The sequence below is a fragment of the Panthera pardus genome, unplaced genomic scaffold (genome assembly GCF_024362965.1).
Source record: "Panthera pardus isolate Hobbes unplaced genomic scaffold, ASM2436296v1 HiC_scaffold_16, whole genome shotgun sequence".
NCBI lineage: Eukaryota > Metazoa > Chordata > Mammalia > Carnivora > Felidae > Panthera > Panthera pardus.
This window is the reverse complement of record NW_026526721.1, coordinates 95029212-95048202: the sequence shown is the minus strand read 5'-3', so window position 1 is coordinate 95048202 and position 18991 is coordinate 95029212. Positions and strand designations below refer to the sequence as shown.

Genomic DNA, 18991 nt, shown 5'->3' with positions numbered 1-18991 from the left:
AGCATTTGTTGAATGAGTTTCCCAAGAAAGGTACACAAAAGCCACGTGCATTTCATGTTGTAAATTGCTTATAGACTGATGTCCTAACCTTCTAAAACCACAAGAACAATGCTTAGGCTTTTAATTTTCAGTGTATTTTATTATGTTCAATATGTTGTATATTCCATAGGACTATGAAAAAGATTATTAGCTGTATTATGCTAAACACTGAGGATTCAAAGATGAATAATACACGATCCTACCCTCAAAGAGCTGAGTCTCCTAGAAAACACAGTCATTTGATTATTTGAAAATTGGTAATTTCTCATGTTTTATGTATATAAATCAGAATATTTAATTAGCCAGAGAATCTGTAAAGTGTCGAAACACTAAGAATAAACATAAATTGCTATAAAAATAATAGCTAATATTTATTGGGTCCTTCCTTTGGTCCAGGTATGGTAAAAAGCATATTTCATACATGATGTCATTTAATCCTTATTATACCCTTTGAGATATGCTTTATTCCCATTTTGCCAATTTTTTAAACTACTAAGACATTAAAAGCTTGGATAACTCTAAGTGACTCAGGATTTGAAACCAGGGAGTCCCAATTCCAGAGGGAGGACCCCAACACTCTTTCTTGGGGCCGGCAAGTAATCTTTGAGTACTGCTGCAAGAAAAAAACAAAATAAAGGACACTTCCCAATTCATCAGTGCTTTCTGTGTGGTGTCCTGGTTTCAGATTCATGTGTACACACTTTCGTAGGAAAACAGCATCTGTTGAAAAACCTGTTACTGATAAGGTCGGGTTCCTGTGTGCCCAAGGCACTAACCATTGAATCTGAACTTTGTACCAAATCTTTCCTATCAAGAAATATAAACTAGAAACTCTCAAGTTGGAACGTGACCACTGGCTGTGAACCTAGCCTGTCTTCTCAGCCAGACGGAAAGCTCTTCACATTTCCTTCATTGTACAGTGTATCTTGTCTTCTTATTTCCTACAGATAGGTTCTGACCAAGAGTAAATTTATTATATTTTAAAAGGGAGAAACTGTTAGGGTAAATTACATGTGTGGACTCTGAACCATGAAAAACAACTTTCTATTAATTATGCATGTTTGGGAATTTGTTTTTAAATTTGTTAAATGGTTTATTTTATTTTATTTTTTTGAGGTAGAGAGAGCATGAACAGGGGAGGGGCAGAGAGAGAGGGGGGCAGAGGATCCAAAGTGGGCTCCTCACTGACAGCAGCGAACCTGATGTGGGGCCCGAACTCACTAACCTGGAGATCATGACCCAAGCTGAAGTCGGATGCTCAACCAACTGAGCCCCCCAGGCGTTCCTGTTTTTAATTTTCCCTTAAGAAAAATTTCCATCATATACAAAAGTAGCTCAAATGGTGTAAGAAACCCCTTTGTACCCATCACCGTGCTTCAACAATGACCACCTCATAAGCAATCTGTCATTGATATTGCCACTGACTTCTACCCTCCTTATTTTATTTTGAAGCAAATGTTTGGGACTATTTTGAATGCTATGTTCGGTTGGTAAAATGTAGAATTATGGAATCAATAGAATAAATAAACATGAATTTGTCAGCAAGATACCTGGGGAAACAGAAACAAGAAAGAGGAATAGGTTGGGGCACCTGGGTGGCTCTGTCGGTTTAACGTCCGACTTCGGCTCAGGTCACGATCTCACAGTTCCTGAGTTTGAGCCCCGCGTCGGGCTCTGTACCGACAGCTCAGAGCCTGGAGCCTGCTTCAGATTCTGTGTCTCCCTCTCTCTCTGCCCCTTCCCAGCTCATGCTCTGTCTCTCTCTGTCTCTCAATAAAAAATAAATGTTAAGAAAAAATATATATATATATTTTTTAAAAAAAGGAAGAAAGAGGAATAGGTTGTGTGGTTTTGACACACAAAAGACAGGAGTGCTGGCCTGGATTGTTGGCAGCATTTGCACAGGCAGACAATAATGCACCATGTGGGGAAAGTTTTGGTTGTGGACAAGGGAATATGGTGGGTCTACCTGTGAGGTGGTGGTTTAGCACACCACCTCTTCCTCTTGTTCTGTCCTTCTGGCATGTTCCCACCAATGTAATGAAGTCATTTGTTTGTGCATCCATATTGCCTCCCTGTCTGGCCTAAGCCATTGCTGCATGAAAGGAACCCCAAAGTCCAATCAAAATATGATATGAGCCACAGGGGTAAGTTTACGTATTCTAGTAGCCACATTGTGAAAAGTAAGAAGAGGAAACGTGTGAAATTAATTTTAGTTTCCTACTTCATTTAACTTTATATGAAATATTATCATTCTAATATGGCATCAATATAAAAAATTATTAAAATGTTTTACTTTTCTATCCTTTATACTAAGTCTTCAAAATGCAGTGTGTTTTTTAAAGTTACAGCATATCTCAGTACGGACCACTGATATTTTAAGGGTTTAATAGCCATACGTACTAGTGGCTACTGTATTGGACAGAGCAGCCCTTGGGAACTCAGGCAGTGGAGTCAACAGCTACATTGCAATTTACTTGAAAATAATGCCACTAGGGGCGCCTGGGTGGCTCAGTTGGTTAGGCGGCCGACTTCTGCTCAGGTCATGATCTCACAGTCTGTGAGTTCGAGCCCCACGTCGGGCTCTGTGCTGACAGCTCAGAGCCTGGAGCCTGTTTCGGATTCTGTGTCTCCCTCTCTCTGATCCTCCCCCGTTCATGCTCTGTCTCTCTCTGTCTCAAAAATAAATGAACATTAAAAAAAAAAACCCAAACAAAAAAAAGAAAATAATGCCACTAAAGATTTCTGGTAAAAGTTGAAGTGTATTGTGTATATGCTGGGCTTCTCCAGGAAATCTACTGAGATGAGCAAGAGAAAACAACAATAAGAAAAAATTTAGACAAGTCCATCTAAAAACAAGGAAATAACTGCAACGTCCAGAACCCGGGCTATGAAGAAATGTGGCTCTTAGGATCTTAGGCAAGGTGACAGCAAGTTTAGAAAGCATGTTAGTGGTTCCTGAGAAGTGCTTCTTCATTTACAAGTATGGTAAAGTGCAGTGGTTCTGCTTACTCAAACCCTGGTTCTGTTCTTTATGTCATGTGACTTGAGCAAGTTATTTCATCTCTCTGTGCCTCCAGTTCCTCATCTTTAAAATGAGGATCATAAAATCTAGGGCGGTTGTATGGACTGAATCAGGTGATAGCTGTAAAACACTTAGAACTATGCCTGGCCCATATGTTTACTTCTCCATAAATGTTAACAATTAAAAGCAAAAATAAAACAAACCCAATAGCAACCGTATTGTGGATGGGGTGCCTGGGTGGCTCAGTTGGTTAAGCGTCCGACTTCGGCTCAGGTCATGATCTCACGGTTTGTGAGTTTGAGCCCTGGGTTGAGCTCTGTGTGCTGACAGCTCAGAACCTGAAGCCTGCTTAAGATTCTGTGTCTCTCTTTCTGCCCCTCCCCCACTCACACTCTGTCTCTCTGTCTCTCTCAAAAATAAATAAACATTACAAATTTTTAATAAAAAAAAAGAATTATAGATAGACCAAGAGGAAAGTGGAGCTGATGATAAACTGAATTCCTTTTTTTTTTTTTTTAAGTTTATTTTGAGAGAGATAGAGAACATGCATGCGGGTGCAAGAGTTGGGGAGAGTCAGAAAGAGAGGGGAAGAAAGAATCCCAAGCAGGCTCCACATTATCAGCACAGAGCCCAATGTGGGGCTCAATCTCACAAACCGTGAGATCATGACCTGAGCTGAAATCAAGAGTTGGACGCTCAACCAACTGAGCCACCCAGGCGCCCCGATAAAACTGAATTCCTAAGTCATTTTTATTTTCTCTGAAATCTGGGTTCTAACCTGATGAGATTGCTTGGAGGTGAGAAGAAGAGAAAAGAAACCAAAACTGGCTTTGCAGGTGCTGACCAGCACCCATTAGCACAGTTTAACACAAAATCACCAGTTATCATCCAGGAATCATTATAACAACCTCCTACTTGGGCAGCCTGCTCACCTGGACGGAAACTGTTCCACCAAGAACGAGGATGACACAGATAACTTAGAGCATTCGGAGGCAGCATTTTCACTTTGAAGCTGCTGACTGACTATGCCAGCTCACTCCCCTGACCCTCTCCAAATTGTTATTGGACAACAGGCAGACCCTGATATAACATATAGAGGTGAATCAAACACAGAAAGTGCAGCTTAAGTCATGCATAGCCCAACTGAAAAAACAAAGAGAGAGACATGTATGGGAGGATATTTAAGAAAAATACTTCACTCTCAAAGAATTTAAAAAGAACCTATGATTCAGGAGTAGAATTCAGTGATTCATCACTTGCATGCGACACCCAGTGCACGTCACTGAATTCTACTCCTGAAACCAATATTGCACCGTATGTTAACTAACTAGAATTTAAATAAAAATTTGAAATAAAAACATACAGAATGTAATTTATAAAAAGAGAGAGGTAAACCAAGAAACATACTCTTAACTATAGAGAATAAACTGATGGTTACTGGAGGGGAGGTGGGTGGGGGGATGGGTTAAATACTTGATGGGGATTACAAAGGACACTTGTCATGAGCACTGGGTATTGTATGTAAGTGATGAATCACTAAATTCTACACTTGAAACTAACATTACACCGTATGTTAACTAACTGGAATTTAAATAAAAATTGGAAGAAAATAAATAAATAAAAATAACGAACCTGTGATTCATTGAACCTATGATTCAAGAGCTTCAGGAAGACATATGAAAGATCAGAAAGGAAGTAAAATGGCATCAACCAGGAAAGAAATGAAATGACATTGAAACCATTTTGGAAATGAAAACCACAACAGAAGTGCTAAGAAGTAAAGATACGTTTGTAAAAAGAATCAATGACTTGGAAGATGGGCTTGAGAAAATATAGCAGTCAGAGGTAAAGGAAAGACAATGAGTCAAGATGATAGGACGGGTGACCCAAAATATGGCACCCATCAACCTTTCTCAGAAAAATTACTTGCAAAATCTAGACAATCAAAGGACAGTTTAAGAGTAAGAGTTCAAGAATGGGAAAGACACTGCCTTAATGGGTCGCTGGTGAGAAAGGAATCATTTAAATACCAAACTAAGGTGAACAATAGCAAGAATTATCACAAGAATTATTACAATGTGTTGCAGGTTTGACATCATCAATGTAAACAATTAATCAGGTGTCTAAGAGAGCAAGTGGGGCATCAGGGCCCAGAGGCACCAGCAGTGAGGCATTCATCAGAGTATTTGGGCATTGTTTCTGTCTGCAGAAGTGCACTTGGCTCTCTGGTCTGCCCAGAGATTCTGTGAGCTTCCTTTTAAAAAATTTATTCTTCTGCTTAAATTAGATAGAGTAGATTCTGTTGTTTGTCAGAGAGACTTTGTCTGACAAGCCCTTCACATAGCATTTAAGAAAGACAAGTATGGGGGCTCCTGGGTGGCTCAGTCAGTTGGGTATCTGACTCTTGATTTTTGCTCAAATCTTGATCCCAGGGTCGTGGGATCAAGCCCTGCATCGGGCTCTGCGCTGACAGCATAGAGCCTGCTTGGGATTATCTTTCTCCCTCTCTCCCTGCCTCTACCCCACTGGTGCTCTCTGCCAAAAGAAATAAATAAACATGTAAAAAAAAAAGAAAGAAAGAAAGAGGGGCACCTGGGTGGTTCAGTCGATTAAGCATCCAACTCCTGGTTTTGGCTCAGGTCATGATCTCTTGGTTTCATGAGTTTGAGCCCTGAGTTGGGCTGTGTGCTGGCAGCATGGAGCCTGCTTGGTATTCTCCCTCTCCCCTTCTCTCTCTGCCTCTTCCTAACTCATGCTATCTCTGTCTCTCTCAAAATAAATACATAAATAATAATTTAAAAATAAAAGAAAGACAAGTATGTGGTCACAGCAGTGAGTGTGAGGGGAAACTAGTGGTCAGTTGGTAGGAATGTTGTTCCAACCTTTTGAAAGGGCAATTTGGAGGGGTTGATTAAAATTCTAAACATAGGGGCGCCTGGGTGGCTCAGTCGGTTAAGTGGCCGACTTCGGCTCAGGTCATGATCTCGCGGTCCGTGAGTTCGAGCCCCGCGTCGGGCTCTGTGCTGACAGCTCAGAGTCCGGAGTCTGTTTCAGATTCTCTGTCTCCCTCTCTCTGACCCTCCCCCGCTCACGCTCTGTCTCTCTCTGTCTCAAAAATAAGTAAACGTTAAAAAAAAAAAATTCTAAACATAAATCCCTGTGACCCAGAAATTATTCTTCTAGAAACCTATTTTACATACTTAAACACAACTTTCATTCACTCAACAAATCTATACTGAAAACTGCTAGTTGCTGGAGATCCTGCAATAAACGAAACCAATCTCTACTCTCAAAAAAAAAAAAAAAATCCTTACCCTCTTGGAGTTCACATTCTGAGGCGGAAGAGTGGAGGGAAAACAGTAAAGAAGGTAAATACTTCAAAGATACAGTACGTTAGAAGGTGAAAAGTGCTAAGGGGAAAAGAGAATGCAAGAGAGGGAACCAGAAGGTATCAGGCACTTGGTAATTTGTGCTCAGGGAAGACACTATTATGAGTAAAGACTTGAAGGAGGTAGAATATCAAATCATATGGTATTTGGAAGAAGAGAGTTATAAAAAGAGATGGCAAGTGCAAAGGCCCTGTGGCAGAAGCGTACCTGGCACACAAATAATAGGCCACAAGGAAGCTAGTATGGCTGGAACAGAGTGGAATATGGAAGGAGACAGCTCAGAGAGGTAATGGCATTGGGAGGCAGACAGAACAGTTTTATAGGCCATTGTAAGGACTGGTTTTCACTCTGAATGAGAAGGAAACCACTGGAAAGTTTTGAGCAGAGAGGGATAATATCTGACCTACGTTTTAACCTGACTATTCCACCTACTGTGCTGTAGATGGATTGAGGGAGGGCAAGGGCAAACACAGGGAGCTGTTCAGGAGGCTATTCCAATAATACAATCAACAGGAGGGTAGTGGCTTGGAGTTGGTGGGGTGGGGAGGTAACAGTGGAGTGGGGAGATGTGGTCAGCTTACAGGAATTGGCCAAAGCATAGGGACAAAGATGTTCAAGGCAATGTTGTCTGTAATTGAGAGAAACTAAAAATAACCTAAATGTCTAGTAATAGAAGGCAGGTTAAATGAGGCAAGTTAAATTATGGTACTTTTTTTTTTTTTTTTTACTTAAAAACTGCAGTTGAAAGCATGTATATTTTTTAAACTAAAAATCTAAGTAATACTAATTTTTAAATTTTATTTTATTTTATTTTTGAGAGAGAGAGAGATAGAGTGGGAGCCAAGGAGGGACAGAGAGAGAGAGACATACACAATCCAAAGTAGACTCCAGGCTCCAAGCCATCAGCACCGAGCCCGATGTGGGGCTCGAACCCACGAACCATGAGATCATGACCTGAGCCAAAGTTAGATGCTTAACCAACTTGAGCCACCCAGGCTGCCCATGAGCAATGCCAATTTTTAATGTTATTCAATTTCCGCAAAGAGGGATATGAGGTAGTTTCAACAAAAGCATGTTTTTGGACCATGAAAACATCTTGTTTGGTAATTAAAAATACAAACCTAGAAGCATTGAAAATAGAGTTTCTTATTTTAAAAAGATTCAAACAGAAATATGCACTTGCATTTGTTAACCTACGGTACCAGTAATTCATGACTACTTGCTACAAAGCACATAATTCTATTCTTTTACTTTTTTTTATTTTTCATTTAAGTAAACTTTATGTCTAAAGTGGGCTTGAACTCATGACCCTGAGATCAAGAGTGGCATGCTCTACTGACTGAACCAGCCAGATGCCCCTCTATTCTTTTTTAAAAACAACTTTTGGTACAGCAGATATAATCTAGAAATTGAGGAAACAAGAAGATTGAAACTTTAAGATTGACTTTGTTCCAAAGCATCTAAGATAAGAATAGGCAAAAATATTTGTCTAGGGGTGAAATTGGAAAGTGGATATGCGATTCTGAATCACCATAAGGCTAGGTATCCATCTGGTGGAGGCCAGGAACTCTATCAATGATCATTTATTAATCACACACCATATGCCAAGTACTGTGCCTTGTGCTTTTATGACAATTTCTAATTTTACAATACATAATCTAGGTTCACAAATTTGCCCAAAGTCATTAGCTAAAAAAAAAAAAAAGAAGAAGAAGAAGGGCTAAAACTCGGATTGTTGCATTGTCTCATACCAAAACCCATTCTCTTTCGGCTATAATACTCTATATCAGGTAGGGTATCAATCAGGATTTCTTTCTGAGGCTTTTCTTTGGAAGGAATAATGTATCCATTAGGACTGTATTCAATTGCTTGTAACTATTCAATTGCTTGTAACAAAACCTGACCGAGAGTGCGTAAAACGAGTAAGGGAATTATTCTTCTCATGTCTAAAGTGCCGCTCCTCCTTTTTCTGGTGTGTGGTTCTGTGGCCACAAATCGGCTGCACCCCCTCCAACTTCACAACCACCTCACAGCCGGAGGCAAACAGGAGGAACGCTGTGACAACTGCGCAAGGGTCCTAAACAGTAAACTCCTCAGGACTCGCTAGGAGACTTCCTCCTACATCTCATTGGCCAGAGTTGAGCCACGTGACTGCCCCGCAAGGCCCGCTGGGAAGATAAGCACTTTTCGCTCCACTTACTGCCTCCCTGACCGAACTCTGCGTGCTCTTAGGAAAGTAGGAGAAATGGGTATTAAGAAGGCAGTGAGCAATGACGGCCCCATGAAGAATATCGGACAGAACAAGGATGTTGGGGGAGGAACAGCGACCTCAGAAGTGCTGCTGGATCTAGTGGATTCCAGGGGCTCTGGGCAACTCTGTTGACGAGTTTTCGTCCAAGAGAGGCAAGGAAATGTTCTGAGCAGCCTTGGGCTCAGCTTCAATTCTGTTATTATGGAAGGAGAGAATAGATATTGGGGAGCAACCAAGGGCTCTGCCTCAGTCCCGCCACAGGCCCCTGAGACAGGGTTCCCCTTGGGAAGGGGTCTGATGTGCACAGTTGTGTGCTCCGGAATCATTTCTAGACAGGAGGGGTCTGGGGCAGTTAACTCAGGCTTTGGGGGATGGAGGGAGAGCAGTAGGCACTCGAGGATACTTGGGGTTGCTGGGAGCGTCTGAAGACAAATTCGGTCTCCTGGATTGGCTGGAAAGTGCCAGTAAGAGTGCGGTTAGTCCCTCAAAGTCACCTCTTCCCAGCCCTGTCACTAGCAAGTCTTCATTTTCCTCTTGGATGAGTAATAACCCTACCTTGTAGGGTCGGTGCGAGCTTAGTTTGACGTGATGCTTGTCCACCTCCTGTTTTATATACACTCCATAGACGGCGGCTGTTATTTTTGAGAGGAACATAATCTGGTCCCCTCACGCTCGCTGCTCGACCTCAGCTCACATCCTTTCCTTCTCAGCTATGCTGAGTCACATGCCTTTTCTCAATCAGAACGTGCACACCCTGCCCAGCTTTCTGCTTCTGGCTTTGCTCACGGTGACATCTCGGCTGAAACACTTCACATCCTGGTGAATCCTATGGTCCTTTACTACACCAGCTCACCTCCAGGAATTCTCTGGGGAAGTCCTCAGTTCCAGTAGCTTCGCACACTTAAACTTCTGCCAAGGCTCGTTTCTTATTGCACCCTCTGGCGGGCGTTTACTAGATTCCTCGTAGAGCCAGTCCAGGCTTTCTGAGGGGTTAAAAAAGGCCCAGGCCACTCCCCTTGTTCAAGGTTCTGCATGAAAAGGAGGAGGAAATTGTGCCACATTTTAAATGTTTAGACGACTGGGAACTTGTAGGTGTTCAACAAATACTTGTTGAATAAATACAATATTTTAGCACCGTTGATAAAAAAAAAAAGACAATGCAATGTAATTGTGCTATTTGCAAATGTGCTATTTGCAGTTTATATAAAACTGTGAATTCAGAGTGCACTGCAGGCTTTGCTTAGTGGCATGCATATTTCAGGTTCTGTCACCCTGCGTGTACCTTCATCTGGAGACAACTGCCAATGGCCCTGCCCACCCTACTGGGGACGTAGATTCTCCTTGGGTTGGGGCTGGGGCTGAGGCTGGGGCTTCAACGCCTGGTACACGGCAGGGGATGTCACTAAGCGGCGAGTGGCTGCAGCTCTCCCCTTTCTCTACCCCTCTCCCAAGGATCCGGGGTGGCGGCTTCCATCGTTTGTCGCCGCCCCACCGGCAGGCGGCGCCCCTCCGGCCAGCCTCCCGGCGGGGTCGCGACGGGGCGTGCGTGTTTAAAGTCGGCCCTCCGCGGACGCCCGCGCTTCCTGGCGCCAGGCGGCTAGCCTGCCGCAGCTGGGGCTTCGGGCCGGACTCGCTGCCCCCGCCCTCCTCCTTTGAGCGCTCGGGGCGGAGCCGGGCGGGCGCGCGGGGCTCCCGCCCCTCTCTCGGCGGTCACCTGGGGCCGGGAGCAGCAGGTGTCTGGTCTGGCACCCAGCGCCGGGAACGCGGAGCGCACGCCGGAAACCGCTGCACTTCGGGTGAGTGCGGGGGCCGGCGCCCGGCGGTTCGCACCTGCTTGCTCGCCCCGGGGTCCAGAGTGGTCAGCGGCGCCCGCGTTTTCTCCGGCGCGCGTTGTGCGCGTCGAGGAAGGAGACGAATTTCTCTTACAGGGATTCAGAAGCCGGGGTTTACTACTTAAGAGATCCTGGAGTGGGGCGGAGGGCCCTTGGCGGAAAGCTGCAGACGCCCGAGCCTGACCGCTTCGGATTGGAGGTTATCGCGTAGCCTTCGCGCCGGCGGTCTGTAGTGGGTTTCTGGTCCGGGGTCCGTGGCTTGGGTTGGCCAGACATTCGCACCCTTTTTCCAGTGGAGATAGCTTTTAAACATAACATAGGTGATGTAGAAATGGTCTATGTAATTTTCCTCTCCTGGCACCCAGAGGTGGATGTAATCAGTCACGTACACAGACGCACGTGTGTTCGTTGGGGCGGACTCGGCGTCACCTCTCTTGGCCCTTCCGCGTTGGGGACCGTGCCCCCGCGCGCGCCGGCACAGAGATTAAGCCCCGAGATTTTTCAGGGCTGTTTGTTCTACGAGACCGTGGTACCCTGGTTCGTTCCTCTTTCCTGGCTGGCTCAGAATTCCTTCTAGATAACCTGGGGCTGCTCTCCGGAACTCGTCAGCTGAAGCTCCTTTTTCTCACCTGGGCAGGTGGCCCTGGGAGGCGGCGGCCGGGGCCAACCCCCGAATTCCGGAGGCGACCGCCAGGACCTAGCCCGCGGAGGAAGGTCCTGCGAGGAAACCGGCTCGCTCCGCCCCACCTTTTGCAAAAGACTCGGGTAAGGCTGGGATATGCTCTAACCTCATAAACCCACACGGATCAGAATTGCAAAGGACGCGTGCTTGAGTGGCCCTGAGGATTGCTAATCGCTTCAGGTCAAATCGTTTCGCTTGTGCTTCTCAGATTTTTTTTTATTTTAAACGCATTTAATTACAAAAATGACTGCTTAATATACGTGTCTGACGTTTTTTAAACAAGCCTTTAAGACCGGAGTCTCTTTGTGGTATCCCCAGAGTTGAATCATTGGGAATTTGCCACTAGGGATCAGCGCGGCTGCCGTGAGAATCACGGGGAAGGGGGAACCTGCGGTTTAAACACTGTTGAAGAGACGTGACACAGCAGTGCAGTCCGTCTGCGAACGTTGGTTGGATCCTGATTCGAAGGGGAAAAAGTCACGAAACATTGAGCCAATAAAAGAAATGTGTACTGGTTAGTTGATCGTACTAAAGTAAATATTAGTTTTGTTTAGTTATTTTTGGTAATGGTGTTAGGATTGTGGTTGTTAAAAAAAAAAAAACCTTTAAAAATACATAACTGAAGTTGAAATGTAGGTGGAGGGTTTGCTTCAAAATAAACCACTTTGGGGCAACACTGCTAGTGGAAAAGTGAGGGGGGAGCTCCAAAGGAGATTGGCTGTGAGTTGTTAATAGTTGAAGCGGGATGAAGGGTGGGGTATGGAATTCCTTACACTATTGTCTCTACTTTTCTATGTTTGGCATTTTCCTTTAAAAGTAACACCACCACCACTGCCAGCGGAGCGTTTGTTTGTTTGTTTTCCTGACGGTAGCTTTGGAGGGCACCACCAGTGAGTGTTTCTAGAAGAGATTCAAGGCCTTCCACAGACCCTCACTCTTTGTAAATCGGGTGTAAAACCTGCCTCTTCAGACTCCTAAAACTTCTTTTTCTCCCTCGTGGGGTGCTGCTTTATTTTGCTCAGAAGGCATAGGGTGTTTGCTGAGTGCGACAGAGCTGAGGGGATCAAGTTGATGCAGGTGGATGCTGGGTCAGCCCTTTTGATACAAAGGGTATTAGCAAGCCTAGGGGTTGAGTTGTGTCCAGACAGACAGGTTGTGTAAAATGTGGTAGCAGTTTTTCTGAGCTGCCCAAATCCTTTCCAAGTTATGCACATCAAGAAACAGCTCAGAGTAGTAAACACAGTACTTATCCATTTAAGATTTGTGTATACTTTTGGAAGCATGGTATATACATCAGTAAAGAGTGTACATTATAAAAACAAATCACTAGGTAAGTGGAGGTCTACTCATTGCCTGAAAGAGATCTTAACCTATTTGTATTGCCATTTTCACCTTGTTTGCCCCAGGCATTATGACTTGGAAGTGTTTAGCAAAGAAGCAACCCCTAAAACATTCTGTGGTGTTCTTTTTCCTTTACCAGAACCTTGCTTTGAAGAAGGGGCTGGGTGGGAGGAGTAATATCTGTATATTCATCCAACTTGCTCATTTGTTTCCTCTAGATTTATTATACAATTCCTGCTCATTCTGTCATGCTTGATTGGTAATTTGGAAACATGGCAATTGCATGAGGGAGCTTTTAAAGTTTGGGGTGGGGAGAGGCATACTCCTGAAAGGTAAAAATCCTTAGTAGCTTCAGCGGAACTGATTTTAATGCCTCTTTGCTTTTAAGAGAAAACCTGTCCGTAATAGTTGAAAGTTGAAGTGTTGGTGCTCCTGGGTGGCTTAGTCGGTTGGGCGTCTGATTTCTGCTCAGGTCATGATCCCACGATTCGTGGGTTCGAGCCCCCCATTGGGTTCTATGCTGACAGCTCAGAGCCTGGACCCTGCTTCGGATTCTGTGTCTCCCTCTCTCTCTGTCTCTTTCCCCTTCACGCTCTGTCTCTCTCTCAGAAGTAAATAAAAATTAAAAAAAAAAAAAAAGTTGAAGTGTTAGATCAGGCCCCTCAGCCTAGACCTTGCTGGTGTAGTCCCATTCGTGTAAAAGAAGTTGTAAAGATGCTTTAAGTCAGTCAGTTGAGGAAATGCCAAAGCATGTCCCACTTTTGTCAAAGGGTGTGGAAAATAAGAGAATTGACAAAAATCCCCGTGCCTTTGGAAAATGTCATAGTGATGGTACTTCAATGAATGTGTTTGGCCTGCGGCTCAGTTTTCTTTTGTGTGAGGAAAAGAAATATTGCAGCTGTTAAGTGACTTGACTTTCTTCCTCGGTTGTCTAAAACAAGGTGTGGAGAGAGAAAACAGACTAGCTGGGCCCTTAAGTGACCAGGCAGTGACCTAATGTTTCCTCACTTCTGTGTAAGGATGGTGGGATTGGACCCTGGGGAGTTGATTGCTAATCGCTGTTTTAAAGAAATTACCACAACTGTGACTCCATCTTCTCCCCACATCCCCTTACGGAAGGGGATAAACACATTTAGGAAAGCAGATTGCTGCTTTGTTGGCCTTGAAATGAGAGGAAAGGGTGTTGGCAATCAAGCCGATCATACTTTTCTAAGTTGTAAGCACCCTGCTTTTATCTGCATCACTTCATCCCATCCTGTGAGGTAGAGCCTCAGTGCTGGATGATTATTCCAGTTTCTAACAGATGAAAACCATGAAATCTAAAGAAGCTAAGATTAGGCTAAATCGTTTCTTTAGAGTTACAGGGGAAGGAAATTTGACATTTATGAAGAGTTCATGGTAGTCTTCGCACACACGTTTTTAATTCTCACAAATCTCCCATCAGCCCATTTTGCAGATGGCATGGCAGCTAAGTAAGGTTAATGATGGACTTGAAGTCTTGCAGCTAATAAAAGCAGAGCCAGGATTCAAACTCAAATCTGTTGGGTCTTCGCATGGATTCTCCAGCCCCTCCGCTGTCCATACTGCCTTTTGCAGACAGCTGAGCTACACACCCAAGAGTTGGTCAGTCAGTCTAGGCAAACTGTCTTTTGACTACATTCAACTGCCTTGGTTACAGACGGGGTCTGGGCCACATACAACCAACAGAAGTTTTATCGGGCCAGCAGAAAGTAAAAACAAAACAAAACAAAAAACAACAACCAAAAAAACCACCGAACCAGTGTTGAAAATTGGGAGATTTCACATGTGCTGCCCCAGGAATTCCCAAAGGCAGTTCTAGAGCAGAGTCGTGCCCCCCTGTTCCCCTGGCCTCCGCTACTCCCTTAAGTGTCCTCAGCTTTGAGACTGGCTCCGTCACACTCACAATGTTGTTTCTTCTACAGTGAGCAGTCTTTTTATGCATCTGTCCAAAAAGGGATAACAAAAATAGGTTGAGAAGCTCTTGTCCCAAGAAAAATGGAAAGCGCATATTCACCTGAGGGAATGAAGAGTCTTGTTTTCTCTGCAGTGTTTCTATGTCAGAAAGATACAGGCTATGTCATCATTTCCCCCCACACCCTGCCTGCTGTGCTTATTACACAGAACTTGAGAGTTTCCTACCCCTGCCATACAACCCAGATGGAGTGATGTGTGGGCAAGACACAGAGGAAAGGGGTACCCCCAATACCCAAACCACTAACTCTCTGTGAGTGGGAATATGGGTCTTGTGCACCAGGGTGTTCCGTGGGGAGAGGACGCCAGCAAGCCCTCCCTCTAAGCAGCCTGACACTGGGACCCACGTGGATCCTCCAGCTCGTGCGTTGGCTCTCCATAGCCGCTCTGAGGGTTCCCAGGACTTGCAGGGGTGCTCCCCACTCTCCCATCACTGCCCACCGGTCTGCAGCCAGTGACAGGTCCGCTCCTACCCACTGCTTAGGCATAGCCCCATCTGAAGCCTCTGCAGGAATGAGGAACTGAGGTGCCCACAGCCCAGCCTTTGAGAGATTCCTGTGAGGCAAGTTGAAGGATGGCCTGATTTCCTCATCTTGAAACTTTCAGTTAAGGGTCATGGAACAGATGTTCTCACCTCTGTCCATATCTGGAGTTTTATTACAGTTGAAGCTTCCTTTCTGATCTTTGTTTCCTTCCCCTGAATTCTGAATGTTCATAGATCTGGGGTGTGGGCAGGGGGCGGGTAGAAAAGAGAAAAATACCATAAATGAAACCCCGTTGGAGTGGTTTTGAGGAAATGTCAGGTGATGTTTTGAGGCCTTTGTTACTAGAACTGTCAATGTAGGCATGTACTTACCCTAGCATGATAAGAAAGGATGGAGGGCTGCAAGTAGAATGTCGTGTTTAGTTGAAAGTAAGTTGAGAGACTGAGCTGTGTGGGAAATGCTAGAACAGCTGGTTGATTGGATCTTTTCCGGAGAACTCGGATCCAGGTTTGTGGGTGCCTGCTCCCTCAGATAGGTGATTACTAAGGCCCTTGCCAACTGACAGATGGCATGGGAAAGCGGGTTGATTGCCTACTGGCCAGACCAAACAGAGGTGAGGCCGTGCGATCCTGAGTGTGGACTATCACGAGATCACTGTATTATTTCCGGTTCTTCTGCTACCTAGCTGTGTGTCCTTGACCTACTTTTTTCAAACCACTCTGAGCCCCAGTTTTCTCCTGTGTAAAATAATAATACCCATCTTGTAGGGCTGTGTGTATTCCGTGGCCCATCAGGTGTTACGGAATAAGGATTCACCATGGGTCAGCTCTTAACTGTTGTTGGTAGAGCTTGCCTCCTTCAATTTTGCTTTTATTTGTAGGACTTTCCCCCATAGTTTTAGAAGGCAGGCTATAGGTTCCCAGCTCTGATCTCCCTGTTTTCAGAGTGAGCCAAGAGCTGCCCATCTGAGCAGCCTCATGGCCTTAGAGAAATGTTCTACAGGACAAACCCTAACAGGGTGTTTGGTGTAGCCACAGCTTTGCAATTGATGAAGAGAGCTAGGCCTGAGCCCATGGCTGTGAACCCTGAGCTTTGGCTCTGTTGTTGGGGGATTAAAATCTGCACAGACTCTGGAAAAGAGACGGACTCTCCTGGCATTCCGTGTGGGTGCAGACCCGTCCTGTTGTGGAAGAACAGGCTGATGTCAGCGTGGAATAGGGAGACGCAGGAGTCCCAGCCCCACCTCTGCCACTGCTTTGTGGGGGCTCATGGCAGACAGAGCACTCTGCGGCCAGTGCCTCGCTGTCAGCTGGGGATGAGTGTTCCTCGCAGGAGTGTTGTGAGAGGCTAACAAAAATTTTGTGAAATCCTGACACAGGTACAGTGACATACTGTGTCCCACTTGCCCCATGTTAGCAGTGAGATCATAGAGCTGGTAGACCAGCAGGTTTACCTTTTAACCTGGAGAAGTAATAAAGAGGCTATTAATTTTTACATAGCATTTTGTAGTTTTAAAAAAAGAGCTAATTTGATCATCGACCAGTGATGCAGGTTTATGTATTTGTATTTGTTTCTGTTGCCTTTTGTTGCCTATCAGGAGAGGGACACAAGTGAAGTGAGGTTCAGGCCAGAAATGAACCCAGAAATGGGAACAAGGCAAAGGCTGTTCATTTTGCTTTATTAGAGAAGGTAAACATGAGTTTGTATTCCTTATGCCCTTAAGGAATCCTGAGGAGCCTGATATCCTGGGGAGGGAAAGGGAGAGATTGATGGGGTGTTCCTGAGAAGCAGAAAACATCCATTCTGTACAGGGAGGCTGAATGGAGGGGTGGCCAGCACCCCCCAATCAGCCAAGACAGAGGTTGCTCCTGTTGACAGCTTCTGCCCAGACCTGTTCGTGGAAGTGCTAGCTGGGGGTCAGGGAGAAAGGTAGTGGGCGGATGGTCTCCTTCCTCCTGCCCCTTGTCCAGACTTGTCGGCTCTGCACTCCAGCCTGCCATCGTTAACCCACTGCCTTTCTCCTTATTTCTCTTATTCCACTCCCAGCCGGGTGGTCCAGTGAGCCCTCTTACAGCCTCGCACTCCCACCCCATCCCCCAACTAATAGGCTCCCAAGCCTGCTCCCTGTGATGAGGTTTTTGGGGTGACCATGGGGTTCGTGGAGTCCAGAGCGATGACCAAGAAAGAATTCTTGAAGACATCTTTGCAAAAAGGTGATTTTATTGAAGCACAGGAACAGGACCAGAGGGCAGGAAGAGCTGCCCCGGGGCCATGAGGAGAGACTGGTTACATACTACCGTGTTGGGGGAGACAAAGTTCTGGGGAAGTTTCCAGTGAGATTTTCATACAGCTAAAGAAGACTCACAGGATACTGGAGGCCTTGGCTAGTGTCAAGCTAAGGTGGTTTTTCCCTCTACAAATCATTAGCATTAAGACAGTAGGGACTTCCTGGAGGAACATTTTACTCTGCTAGCCTCAAGTATTTGTCAATGGGCTGCAGGTTATAAGGAAATTTAGTTCGATCTGCCATTTCTTTCTGCCTTTGTTTCCCACATCACTATGGAGGGGTGATGGAGACTTAGGTCCTGCGGGACTATGATCTCTATCAGTTAACCATTTGTTTTCCACCTTCCCTTTGTTCTTGGGCCACCAGGAGTGCCCGAGGAATACCACACATACTCCACCTGGTGGGGGGGTGGGGGGAACGGGCAGTGTTTGTGGCCTGTTAGCTTGCCTTATGCTCCCTCATCACCTGTAACCAGCCCTTGAATGGGTTTCTCTCTGCTGCCGCCTCCATTTTCCATTGGTATCCTTGCATCCATGATCGTAATCACATGCAAGCTCCTTCCTGTCAATTTTCTTTTATTCTGGAAAGGAGAAAGGAAAAAAAAAATCTTCTATTACCCCACTATTCAAGGACCCAAAGAACGTTTTGGTGTATTTCTTGCCAGTTTTGTTGCATTTTACTATTTGCTTTTTAAAAAAATAATTTTAACATTTTATAAACATTTAATTCATTTTATGTTAGCATTTAAACAAAGTTCTCATACCGTGATTAAAATTTATTGTTCCATTTTCATGTGATTATAAATATTATAAATATTATTTGTAATAATTGCGTGCTATTTCAGGCTTTTTTTTTAAGCCATCCTCTTAATATTAGAGAACTAGGTGGTTGCTTATTTTTTGGTATTGTAAATCATTCCAAGTTGCATTACATAAACCTGTGATTCTGTGATATAATAAGAAATAAATATATTTGGCCTTCATCCAAGGTTCTGGTACCAAGCTCCTGGTGAGGGGAGTGTCTTTTGTTATTCAGAATAAGTACCTTTCCATTACACTCAAATTTATGCTACTGAGGCAACTCTAAGGGCTGGTTGCCAGGGGAGCCAAAACCATGTGATTAGAGGGGTGGGACTTTCAGCACCATCCCCATCCCCTTCCCCTCAGCACCACCCTCCCCAGGGGGCTGGAGATCATCTTAATAACTAATGGCCAGCTATTTAATCAGTCATGCCTATGTAATGGAGGTTGGTGATCCATCAAGATGCTGGGAGGGTGATGTGCCCGGAGTGGGCACAGAAGCTCTGCACCCTTTCCCTGTACCTTGCTCTGTGCATCTCTTCCAATTGGCTGTTCCTGAATTGTATCCCTTATAATAAACCAGTAATAGTAAAGTGTTGGTCTTAGTTCCAAGAGCTGTTAACAAGCCTGAGGAGGGGGATGTAGGCACTGCCAATTTTTAACTTGGTAGACGTGTAGGTGACAACCTGGCCTTGTGGCTGGCTGGCATCTGAAGTGGGAAGCAGCCTTCTTGTGGGGCTGAGCCCTCACCCTGTGTGGCCTCCGCTAACTCTGGGTGGTGTCAGATCTGCTTGGTGTGGAAAACCTCACAAGTTTGGTGGTAAGACGTGTTATGTGTGGGGACAGTGCTTTTTACCTTCTGATTCCA

General features: G+C 44.9%; 1 protein-coding gene across 1 annotated transcript in view; it reads left to right on the top strand.

The window, feature by feature from the left end:
- Positions 1-11581: 11581 nt before the first annotated feature.
- GPR160 (G protein-coupled receptor 160) overlaps positions 11582-18991 on the top strand; it is a 55087-nt gene continuing 47677 nt past the window's right edge. The window contains exon 1 of the mRNA XM_019440551.2: positions 11582-11732. The gene's annotated coding sequence lies outside the window, so the exon portion shown is untranslated. The remainder of the gene's footprint in view (positions 11733-18991) is intronic.